This window comes from Hyposmocoma kahamanoa, unplaced genomic scaffold, assembly GCF_003589595.1.
Source record: "Hyposmocoma kahamanoa isolate Upper Pololo Valley unplaced genomic scaffold, ASM358959v1 65, whole genome shotgun sequence".
NCBI classification, from domain to species: Eukaryota; Metazoa; Arthropoda; class Insecta; order Lepidoptera; family Cosmopterigidae; genus Hyposmocoma; species Hyposmocoma kahamanoa.
Genome location: NW_020653853.1, coordinates 1,272,574 through 1,285,444, shown reverse-complemented (window position 1 = coordinate 1,285,444; position 12,871 = coordinate 1,272,574). Strand labels below are relative to the sequence as shown.

At 36.1% G+C, this 12,871-nt stretch overlaps 1 protein-coding gene and 1 long non-coding RNA gene across 4 annotated transcripts in view; both read left to right on the top strand.

The window, feature by feature from the left end:
• The window catches only part of LOC113231401, a 24,058-nt gene extending 17,773 nt beyond the window's left edge, over positions 1–6,285 (top strand). Inside the window, exons 2-4 of the long non-coding RNA XR_003310561.1 lie at positions 4,252–4,428; positions 5,652–5,821; positions 5,995–6,285. This is a non-coding gene — a long non-coding RNA (uncharacterized LOC113231401). The remainder of the gene's footprint in view (positions 1–4,251; positions 4,429–5,651; positions 5,822–5,994) is intronic.
• The window catches only part of LOC113231399 (bone morphogenetic protein receptor type-1B), a 131,494-nt gene that overhangs the window by 69,416 nt on the left and 49,207 nt on the right, over positions 1–12,871 (top strand). The gene's annotated exons all lie outside the window — the stretch shown is intronic.

The window sequence follows — 12,871 nt, the reverse complement described above, 5'->3', positions numbered from 1 at the left end:
AGATTTTCAGTACAAATCGGCAATTTCATACTTTAACCCCTATTATTTTTAGGTGCCAAAAAAACTGTAGGTGCCAATATCTCGAAAGTTACCGAAATGCAAATGCGTTAGTTATGACAAGGAGGACTGCACCAAGGAGGTTGGATATCGTTCTCGAATCGAAGAACGCTTTCCGAGTTATTCGAATTAAACGTTCGATTCGGATTCGGATACGATATCGTTATCCAACACGTTTACGGAGGTAGTCGGTAAAATAGATTATAAGAAAAATGAAAATCCTTTTATATATTTTTTAAAAACTTTAAAGGCCTAAAATATACGAATGCATTAGTCTTGCATTAAAATAAATTCATAAAATTGAACTAAATGGAGACTTTATTTAAAATAGTAAGATATTTCCACATTAATTCTTGCTTTGTAAACAATATGACGTTCGGCAACTTTCATTCGATAACTGTTCTGAAACGTTTGTAGCCTTTGCCGGTCGAGAAGTTCGAGTAATCATACGGGTGTGACGTCATTTCGGTTCGGTTTCGAATAGGACAGCTTGACGCTCGATTCGGGTGTTGTAAATAAAAATGAAAAGAAATCGGTCGACAACTGAGTTATCGTAAGGTTCTGAATCGACCTCCAGATTTGTTATGTGTCGCTTTCCACCATGCTCACGACTTGTTCGCCCTGTCAATTGATATCATAAAAATAGAACATTCGAATCGTTGAAGATTTTTCTGTACGATATTTATTTATTTATTTATTATTTGATATACCGTTAAAAGCTATCAATAACAGATATTTTATACAAGCTTAATGCAAACCAAGTGAGACCAGCAGAACTAATGAATGCTACCGTAAACTACCGTGAGAATGACTCTAGCTAATGAGTTTTTAATCATTAGCTTGAATCAACGGGAAATGAAACTTGAACAAATGTCGTGTCGAATGTATCAATTGGCACAGAGTTTGAAGTTGCATGACCTCATCCGCTTTCCATCCACGACGGAACGATCGCCGGAAATTGACGAGCTTTTGAATTGGTACATCGAACTGATCTAGAATGAGATAGACGCGTGTGCAGGCCAGGATATTGGAGAAGCGGCGGAAATGGTTGAAAACGGCACATTGTTTATACTTGGAAGATGTGAGAACTTTTAGTAATAATAAAATGTGCAGAATTAGTATTTATATATTACAATAGAGCACATACTTATATACTTTATTGTAATAAATAAAACAGTATAGGAATAACTTGTTATTTTAGGAAGGCTTCCTTTCGAACTCATTTTATCCTTGTTTGAAAATTGAAAGTATAAGAGAGTAAAAGAAAGCAAAAACATAAAAATCGGAGAGAATGTTGTGGTTGGCTACCCTATACGATAAGATGACTAAAGTATTAGAGCTGGGATCGAAAGCAAAATGGTTGCCCAAGCGAGGAAGACGAAGAAAAATCTATTTTGACCAGATACAGAGAAAAGTGAACACCATCTTGTATAATCAGTGATACAGAATGGTGTTGAGTAAACGGTCTATGTTTGCACGATCCGCAATATTACGTGCGCAAACTGCTTTGGGTTGTGAGACTGTATACTTTTTAGGTTATCATTTTGTTATTACTAAATGACTTCTTGTGTGGTTATGGAAGATTTGTTCAGACATCAAGTGATTGTGTCTTAAAAAAGTATGTTGAGGTCGTCTATAAATTTGTTTTCTGATATATACACGACAATTTTCGCGACATTATCGACTATTCGAATAATCATGTTTTCCCTGTATCGCCAGTATAATGTATTCATTTAAATAATAAAATAAATGAATTGACTTGAATTTAAATTATTCAGACTTAAGTATTAGTCTATCTTTAGAGCTCCCGACTTGGTTATGTCAAATGTGTGGTAATTAGATGTTTTAATCTGTTGAATTTTATTTTAATGCTTCAGAAACTAATAGTCGTAGTAAAAAACGTATCTACATAATTTAGATTAGAAATTGACATCGAGTTTCCTAAATTAAAACCATAATGCTTCAAAAGATCGGCAATCACATGCGATAGGTCTCGGCTAGATGTACGCGATCTATAAAATTTTTAAAAACATTAAGGCCATTTTTATAAAGTATTTTTATTTCTAGTTATACATATCCAATTGAGAATCTTGATCTATCATTCCTAAAGTCTGTTCAAACCTTCAGATAATGTTTACTATGAAATCCGGACGTTTTGTATCGTTGCAACATAATGTGTTTATCGCATTTGTAGCGTCGGTAAATAAACACACTCCTTCCGCACCAACATCGTTTGTTATTCTCCAGTCTATTCCATTCATAGATACGCTTGCTTTTAAGCTGTTAGTATAACGTATTCCACCAATTTAAATCCAGTTGATTACTCAAGTTAATACATTATTAATCCACTTAATAGATAAACAGCTTTTTGCGTTTCACTAATTTAGTTTTTGGTAATACCAGTTTCGCGACTCAAGTGTTCAGTCTCTGAATCACCGTTTTATCATATTAATGGTTATTTTAATACTGTATATTCGTAAAAATTAGCATCGTCTAAGAAACCTTTTTGCTGAACTATATTAGAGTCATGTGTATAACTCCATGTCTCCATGAAGAAGCTATCGTATATCGCGTTTATTTACGATGTTATGCACTTCACAGTGTCTTCGATTTCCTTTTACTACATGGTCAACTAAACTGAACCCATCTACGTTACTTATAGATGCATTGAGAAAGGCAATTTACAACTTGAAGCTACTGACACATAAAGCGTCAAAACGTATGGGTGTAGCACAGTGGGCAGAAAGTAAAGTTATCTTAGAGAGGTCAATAATGTCGTTGGCGGGAGATGGTACTGCGCGCCGCGGTGACGTAAGACCCGAAGTGATCGACAGCAACCCGGCCGTAGTAAACACGCGTATATGCGCATGCGGCTGATGTCTCGTCTAGCCGCTACGGGAGGCAGCATAATTATCATATAAATATCGATGGAAATCCATTAAAGTGTACTCAAAAGCTATTGTCTATTTTGGAATGTGGAACATCTTGAATAGCAAAAGCGTCATTTTAAAATTCATTAAAGCACGTTTTGACTGTTTACTTGTGTTGTTAAATTATCTTAAATCATAGTTTTGTTCATACTTTGGGTTTTTTTACTAAATTATGACTCAACAAAAGAAAACATCATGATGAACCTTGCATTTCAGCGAAGGTCCACAAGTATGTTCGAAGATGTTCCTTAAAACCATGTCGAGAGGATACTGTGTATAACCAACAGTGATATAATATAGATGGGTGCTAATACATTTTTTGCCTTTTTTCTAGACAATAGTTCTTGACACTTGCTTCTCGATGTTACCATTCCAATGGACGTCAATATTGCACAATATGAATGTGGAATCTTTCAGTGACACATGTAACAGTTCTATGAAAAAATATTTTATTATCCAACACTTCCTGTCATTCATAATCGCTTCACACGTGCACTGTTACGCATAATGCAAATTCTTCACGAAATGTTTATAAGACGAGTGAATACTGAAGGAATTCTTCCAGACATTTTGGAATCAAGATATAAAACATATCTAGCGATAAGCTGAGGGCTGCAGTGGACTGCAATAGGCTGCTGATGATGATGGTGGTGGTGATGAGGATATGAAACGAGTTATTGCAATTTGTGGAACATGATTCTGTATGTCAAATTTACTTTGTGTTTTATTACATGTAAACAGAGATTGCTTCAAAAATTTTAAAGTAATTATGGATATAATTATAGACTCATTAACGCTATATTATAGTATATATTTTTTATAGTGAAAATCGTGCGCTTATTAAACTTATTTAAACAGCTAATAGTTGCATATTAAGGACAAATGCTTAGACATGATTTATACGAAGTCCCGCAACTCATACTGATGGGAATATTCGATGGCAGAAGAAAGCTGGTCGTAGACCGGGATCACGAGTTCAACCCGACTGTATAGCCACGCTAGAGATAAAAACAAATGTAATGAACTGACTGCCAATCTCATTAGTAGGACATGACACTTTAAGAAGTTGAATTTAGGAAATTCGAGTTATTACACTTAGTAACATATTTTATACAAGACTGTTTTAATAATAATAATAATAACGCTCACACTCAACATAGCCCCATAGTTTTGTAAGTTTATTCCGGCAATTACAGTCACATTCACAACACCAGGTTCTCCCAGAGCGCAAATTTTTAGCTCCAAGCTTTATCGTCATTCACAGATGCGGCCGGAAACTATAGACGTGTGTGTGTGCACACGAGACTTGCGCTTGCGCACGCTGGCAAGACGGCGCGCTTGAAGAAGTTATGAAGTCATTTCTTTACTGAAGAATCCAATAACACAGACAGCTTGTGTTGTGACTCCACGCCCCATGTTTAGTCTGAAACATCGTGTAATGGTAACGTTATGTAACGTAGCTTAGAATATTTCCACGATTGAAGTGTGCAAACAAATATCACGTGATATAATTTTTTCCGGATGAATTTAATTTATCTTAGGTAATGATTTTAAATATTGAACGGTATGTCTGGAAAAATGGTGGTACCATATGGTTGCTTCTCAATTAGAGGTCGATGGCTCGGGACCCTGTGCTGGGCATGTACCTTGATTTGTTAGTGACCGTTTAGTAACAATACCTCTCGCTGACTCTGAAGGAAACCATCATCATGAAACCTGTACATCGAAAAAGGTTCACAGCCCTTTAAAAACCGTGAGGTCCCCCAGTGTGGCCAACTATAACTAAACCATCTCGTTATAGTAGACCCATGCCTTGCAGTGGGGCGTATAATGGGTTGACGATGTTGATATGATTTGTGTTTTTAAATAGTGAATCATATTTATTGTTCGCTAGGGGATTACTGTATAACTGTTTCCATCAATAGTTTATCTCATAAAATATAACTTGAAAGAAAGTTAAAAAAAGTCCAATCAAGCACAACGATTCGTAACGACATCGGTCCCATTTAAATATGTCACCTGCAGGTCATGTCTACTTCCGCCCACCACTTTATCTGCCCATCGTTGTAGATACAGTTTTATATAAATGCCCGCAAACATGTTCTAACTTGCAGGGGTCAGTTTAACCAGTTTCTATTTTCGTTGATGCTGCACGAAAGTTATGACACTTGTTCAAATTTAGGATTATATTAAGAGTGACTGGCAAGCAATAGATGCGACAAACTAGTACCGGGCGAAATGGAGGACAGTGGCAGAGGACTCCCGTCCTCGTCGTCATTGAGATATGTGGGGCCAAGGCAAACAATCGCGTAGTAGGAAGCTATTAACTATTACTCATTTACAAAATGTGCGAGGAAAAGCGATCATCTGCGCCGGTATACATATACAACGATGCCTTGCAGAGGACTGCAAGGATGACGTAATGGACGAGGACATAATGGACTGAACTACCTTTCAGTCAAGAATTAAGTGTTGAGCACAGTGGGTGTTTGTTGTACAAAGACCTCTTAGTCAGAAGACACGTTATGCTTTTAGCAACCCTCGCTACACCTATTACTACTACTATTACATTAAAACAATATTTCATTTTCATCGTTTAGCAACAATACACCAAGATTATACATTTTCTGTTGACGTATGTAGGTACATAACCATTCTCTAAAGCTCCGAAGATAGGTTAAGCAGCAAAATCGTCGAGATCACACGCAATCGGTGGATGCTGTTAACACCGCCTTCGGTAAACGCGCAACGGCAACATATCATGTGAAATCGGAGATAAGATACGCTACAGCCTGATCAAGCTTTAAGAACCAGATACGAATGGAGAAACTCGTGTAATTGATTATGATTACTTAACAGCGATTATTTCGTGTTCTTTTATAGCATTTGAAAAAGATTCTAGAGCGATTCTTTTGAGAAGATATAGAAACACACAAAAAAACCAACTATCTAATATTTTTGATGTGATAAACATTCGACTAAATTGTGATTGGTATTTGTTTCTTAGGTAACCTACATTGAACTCAGTACGAGGTAATGAGACCCTCACTTGACATCTCTTACATTGTGTACATGTAACAAGGAGTCGATACGATAACGTGAAAGAGCTGGACAAGTCACGAAGAAACGTGAAGTGTCGCCGAGGTCATTAATGTTAGATCATTGACAACACTTCACCCTGTTTTGGAACAGTGTAACCGAGGCTGACATTTGAAGTACGTATACTAGTTATGTTCTTGTTCACGCCTCAGGTATGGACAAATAAGGATTGTCGCTAATAGCTATTTAATTCCGTTTCTACCAAATAAAACAAGCTTTTCAAAATGAATAACGATAATGGCGAACTATTCTTTGTCTACATATTTTACGAGCCAAGAGTTGATTAAATACTTTCTGCTTGTATTTATAGCGTATAGGGGACCAGTCATATTACCGTTAGCTGTGTCAATGGTACCTCATCAATGAACTCTGTTATTTGCATAAACGCTAGCTCGTAACTCAGCGGCTACGACGACGCGGCTTGATTCATCTCAATTCGAAAGTTGATCGCTATCAATATACTTTTCTATTTTCATTTGTTTTTCAACACATTCGTTTAAAATGGCGATTATGAATTTGTTTCTGATTAATACCGTCGAAATGTTGATTTGTATATTGTTAGTAACAATACGTGTGGGTTGGTTGGTGTTGCTGTGATTGGAATTTACCATTTCTGCTTAAAACTATTTACCATTGCCAAATTTAATTAATGAACCCCGTCGATCTATCATTATTGTATTCCTTTTAACAGATTTGCTTCTAATGCTCACTATCGCCGGCGGTTTTTTAATGTTCGTCTCATCGAAAAGGCGATGACAATTGACCCCGGCAGATAACCGACCCCGACCGGTTAGTCACTGGTTTCGCAATATTAATAATTCGATTAAACACCTGCCTAATATATTAACCATCGATACAAAATTATTATAATTGGTTCTAGACCTGTGGCGGAAATAAAAAATGCTTCACATTTATGTATTTTGGCATAAACGAGACGATTAAGTTTCTCTTAAATTAAAATTTATAGAGCATGTAATATTTGATTTACTGACTGTATCAAACTGTATTTGTTTTACACTTTTAACGTAATAACTCATGACTACATTTTTTTATTATACGTTTCTCTTATGAATGTAACACTATAAACCTTATCGAAAGCTTTTAATTTTATTTTAGTAAAAAATTCCGCGAAGAGTTTGCTTGTCTTTTTATCAAACTTCCCAGTTCGATAAAAATACAAACACTCTTTTCTCCATTTGGACTGATTATGGGACAACGATCTAATTGAGTCCGGTACAATTTTATCCACCTCCACAGACGGTTCAAGTGTTTTAACCCCACGATAGCAACGTTTGGTGAACTACTGACCGTCTGTTGCTTCATTAAGTAAAATATGTATACAGTAGCGGAAAGAAAATAATTTCTAGCTATTTTTTTCGATTTGACCCCTCAGATCTGCAGGTTAATCTGTCCACTTCCAATCATTGGAATTGATTTCAAATTGTAAAATCCGTTGAATTTACGCCACTTAACAGCATTTTATAGGCTATTTTAGTAAATTGATGAAGGCGAGTTACCGGAGGAGAAGCTAGAAAAACTTTGCTGGATCAAATGGCTTGGGTATTTACCATTAAATAACGGTCTTAAGAAAAAATATACGATACACTCAAGGATATTCTCTAAAGAATGTGCTTATGTGTTCATATAAAATTCTGAAAACAGGGTAAAATGAAAGCTAGAATGAATTATTTAAGAGTTAAATATCTTACTTGGCTCATAATTTTTATAAGGGGATAATAATTGTCTTTAAGTACTACAGAGAACCTGCTAAGTTTTAGTTATCAACTGAAGCTCTGTATTTATTAAATTCACTAAAATTTAAAAATTGACCAGCGGTTTATTTGCCTCATCAGTCGCCATTGGGCGCTCGTCGACGTCATAACTGTGTCAAATCTTTTGCGCCTGTTCTTATTTTATTCATATTAATACCTCGTTGTAATACCTCACCTTAAACATATTTGTAACAGGCAGAACCTGCATAAAGTATCTTCGTTTTCGATCCTTACTTGCCATTTTACTGGCGGTAAACTGAAAAACTTATGCAAAAATGTGTGGAATGTTTATATTGGTTAGCCATGTCATAAAACAAAAGCTATATAAATATTTTTATCGATTATATTAGTTTTTGTTAGGGAAAGTTGTGATTTATATGCGTCTACGATTAGCGCATATTTTTTTAAAACTCGTTCTTATCTTTCGAGTTGTCAGGTTGGTGCAGGTGTGAGTTTGTTATTCCATTCTTTTCAAAGATAATTGCCAATTAAGTTATTTTTATCTATTAAAACTATAATGTGTCATCGTATGTTCCAACTTAAATATCTTTTAAGACTTAAATAGTATTGTTATTAATATAATCTTTTACAACATCTTGAATCTATTAACATCTTGTAAATGCTATAGAGGGTCTTTTGAAGATTTGACCGTAAGCATTTCCTTTCTATTCTGTGTTGTAGACGATTTCGCTAATTTGTTACGGAATATCCCATCTCATTATTATAATATCTAAAGCGAGATTCATATTTCCATAAGGAATATTTATGTGGGTGTTGTCTGGTCGTTGCCGGTTTCCGCCGATCGTCTCGCCCACCTTTGACCTGCGCACGCGCTGTTACCTCTATTCAACTGTTATCTCCATTTTTTAAATTTAATCCCTCGTGTAACGTATAGTTTGTTTCCACGTTTCCACAGCTTGTTAAAATATAATCTATCGACTTGTCGTATCGTCGTGATAGTGTCATCGTCTAAATGTGGTATGCAAGGTATTATTATACACATAAAGCTACAAATCCTGACTCACTTAGAAAAATAGAACGCATACTTCCCGATATGGTGGAAAAAATATATTTATACCGTCATACGCGGATAGGCTCCAAGGCAAAGAATCAAATATGAGAAGACCTGAATGTGGAAAATGTAAACGAGTGATCAACGGCCTGCAAAAACTATAATACATGGGGGGGATTTTTGTGCACTTTTATGACATACACCTTGGTTAATTTCTGCAGAGTGTAAAAAATGTTTGAAATTCAAATAAACATGATGGCCGCCATACAAATTTCGAAGCCTTCTATCACAGAAACTGTTAGAGATAGGTAGGAGGTGCTGGAAGGAATATCATAGAGGGGTAATAGTGGTGAACTGCCTGCGTAAAAAATAATTCAAGTTGGCGAATCCAAAATGGCGGCCGAAGAAAAACTTGCTTCGTTGCGGCTGAAAATTGGCATCTTTAGGAGTCTTTAATCATCATTTGGGGTCAAAAGTTTTTTCGCTATTTTTTAATATGGCTCCCATATAAGTGTTTTTTTTTTCGTTAAAAATAGCTGCCGAAAAAGACGCGCTCATTTTCAGCTGAAAATTGGCATGTGAAGGCCTCTAGAAGTGCCAAATAATAATTTGTGCTCGAAATTGGTTTTTCGCCATTTTCAAATATGGCCGCCATACAAGCGTTTGTTGGCAGTAGAAAAAAAATTGTTCTGATCCCTTCCAAAATGGTCATGTGAGAGTCTCTAGGAGTCCTTGATAATAATTTGTGATCAACATTAATTTATCGCCATTTTTCAATATGGCTGCCATAGAAGTATTTTTTGGCGGTAGATGAGAATTTGCTCTAATTCACTTGAAAATCGGCTCTATGGGTGTTTAATAATAACTTCCGGTCAAAATTTATTTTTCGCCATTTTTCAATATGGCTGCCTTACAAACTTTTTTTAGCGGTTGACAACATTTTGCTCTAACTCTACTGAAAATCGCCATGATGAGTTCTCTATGAGTGTTTAATAATAATTTGCAGTCAAAATTTACTTTTTGCCTTTTATCAATACAGCCGCCATTAAAGAGCTATGTTAATATTTTTAAAGTCATAAGCCCGAAGCGTCTGCACGCCACCTTCCGTAGGTAGTATACGGGGACTAGATTTCACAATTGTTCAAAATGTCAGGCATACTTCCCGATGTAGTGGAAATAATATCTTATTTACTTATACAACTTATAGGGTTGTTGTATCTCGACCGTCTCTCTGTTAGAATCTTTTTTGAAAAAATGCCAGACAATCACTTCAAATTTCTACTATACATCTTGGGAATCTCCTGTACTACGAGTACCAGAATAACGATAATTCTGAGGGCAATACCCAGAATACCCTGACCAGGACCAACTTAAAAATGTTTTTTTCATAAATTGGCTCAAATAAGGGATTGAATCTGGAACCTCCTCATCAAGCGCCCATAGTACTAATCACTGTGCCACCGAAGAGCATAAGCACACCCCTTAATCTGAAAGTGACCACGTGCCGCAGGCCGAGCCCGAACCCACCGTAGGTGGGGTATAGGGGTATAGGGATGATAAAACTAGAGACTTGAAAGCAATGAAAAAGTACTTAGTAGTTTGTAGCTAAATTTACTAGTAGCCACTTTGACTCCAAATATCACGTGTCAAAAATATACACATAAATAAATATAAATATAAACCATTAGTGTTTGTAAGTATTGCGTTCTAGTCAGTAACTCATTAGGTACCTACTGTTTACTAAATTAGTTTACAAATATCACCTTAATGACTTTCACGTAGCCTCGTCGGCTCCACGACCATCAATTAGACTAGTTTTCAATACCTTCTTAGCAACTGTGTCGTAGATATTCTCCAATCACTCAGCTCCACTAATAGCACTTAGCCTCCTCCGCTGTTGTCTCCAATAGTCATCCATTACTTTATCATGTATTACTAAAAACTTACATTGCTCTTTACTGGTTTTGCTAGTACGAGAAATTTTTTTAAGCCTTTGTTGTTTTTGTCAGAGAGTTCCTCTGTACTTGCCTTATCAGTTGTCTTCTTTGCTGTATCTTCCTTTCATTTCTTTACGAACTTCTGGTCTATGAACTCCATTCATACCATTCTTGTAATCCCATTATTTACCGAATTTATTTCAAAATCGCTCTCTTTGTTGATTAGATCAAAATCTCCATCCTTATGACGTTAGTATCAATAAACTTATTCCCACATTACCCAGATGCACTGAGTGCATTAGTATTCGTCACTGATCATCAATAATGCCCCTGTAATTGCTCGAAGCCTTGCTCAATCTAATTCTCGTAGGTGGGCTGACCTCTCAACATGCGTGGGCTGGACTTTCTATCTGCCGATCTGCCAGATTCATACGATAGCCAGCGTGAATACTGACTTGCATAAGTATTACAATTCGTATTATGAATCTCCATTGGTGGGTTTATTTCGTAGTAATGCTGTAGTAATGCAACCGCTGCCTACGGCTTTAGTGTATAGGCGTGGTAACTGGTTGTACATCTATCCTTGTATTACACGGACACATAAAGCACAATTTTATTCATAGAAGATTTTGCTTCTAATGAAGTCTATAAAGTATCTTTATCGGCCTTAAAGTAGAGTAGAAGTAATGTAGACTAGAAGGCGTAGGTAGTAAGTTAGCTGCAATTCAGATTAAAGAATAGAGCATAATCTTGCATCTAGAGATAAATTTGATATCCCCACATCGCGTTGGCGGTAGTTATCGTAAGAAAATTATGTTTCCAGATCATAAACTATAATGTGTTATCGTTATTTTGTTTACAACCTATAAAATTCTATGCTAAAGCTGTAAATGGCCTATTTAATAAAAGCTTAATAAACAATATTATGTTTTAAGTTACTATATTAGTTTACGTTTACTTATTTTAGTGTCGATTACTTATAAACCGCAGGCCCAGCGAGGTTGATTACACAACAGCTGTCAATTATGTGTCTCGTGTTTCACCTTAAAAAACTTGCGTATTAGTTGACGAAACAAAAATCTCGGCGTCTTTTTTTTAGTCCTTCGCGCTGGATTGAATATGCCATTCTGATGGGTTTAGAGTTACAAGATTCAACCCAAAGAGCACTCAAGTGAAGTTTGTTTACATTTAATAACATATTCAAACACAAAGCTGTTATAGTTAGTGATCTCGTGATCTACATTTTCTGTTATCCCGGGCCAATAATGTCAACAGCTTCAATTTAAAATTTCTGTCTTTCTACAGGCCGTTATGGAAAATTATAATAGTAATGGGTGTTCCATTTGATGCGTGAGTCGTATGTTTGACGTTAATATCGTTCCCGAAGTCTAATGGCGCGGAAGTCGCCTACGCTAAACTATTAAAAAGTTTATCTCGAACGATGCTATTCATATATTTTGATTACTCTTAATCATATTTCACTTTATTATACGTATATATCTTAGAATTTTATAGACTCACCGTGTCCATTCGTGTTTTTAATAAACTTTGCATGGTTTTTCCAAACAGGTGGCATGAGGTGCCGTTGATATTCGTAATGAGTATTTCTAGGAAATTTACATTTAACATTACATTATCTATTGTTCTTGTAGGTTAATTGCAAGCGCACTTAAACAAACCTCTGACGTCTTTCACGTAGGTGCTTCTAACTTTGCATAGTAATTTTCTGCATCCTGACAAAGTTATCCATACTGTTTTGTTACTTTACACATATTGATGTATTTGTAACTAGTAATGTATCGTATTACAAGACGCTTTGCCAATAAAATCAAGCGACTCATCCGCAGACGTCGTCGAGTTTAAATCTTCCGGTAATCACCAGAGCATTTAAGAATATAATTAGTTTTATGGGGATCGCCATAACATAAACCTCTTCCTACAGAACCAGTACCGTTTGCCGTCGGCCGGTCAAGAGTTCGCCTGCCCACGCCCGCCGTCGCTTTTCTATACATTGGGCTTATTTATTCTTAGTTTCTGATCGTTATTACTCATGACACAAGCAAT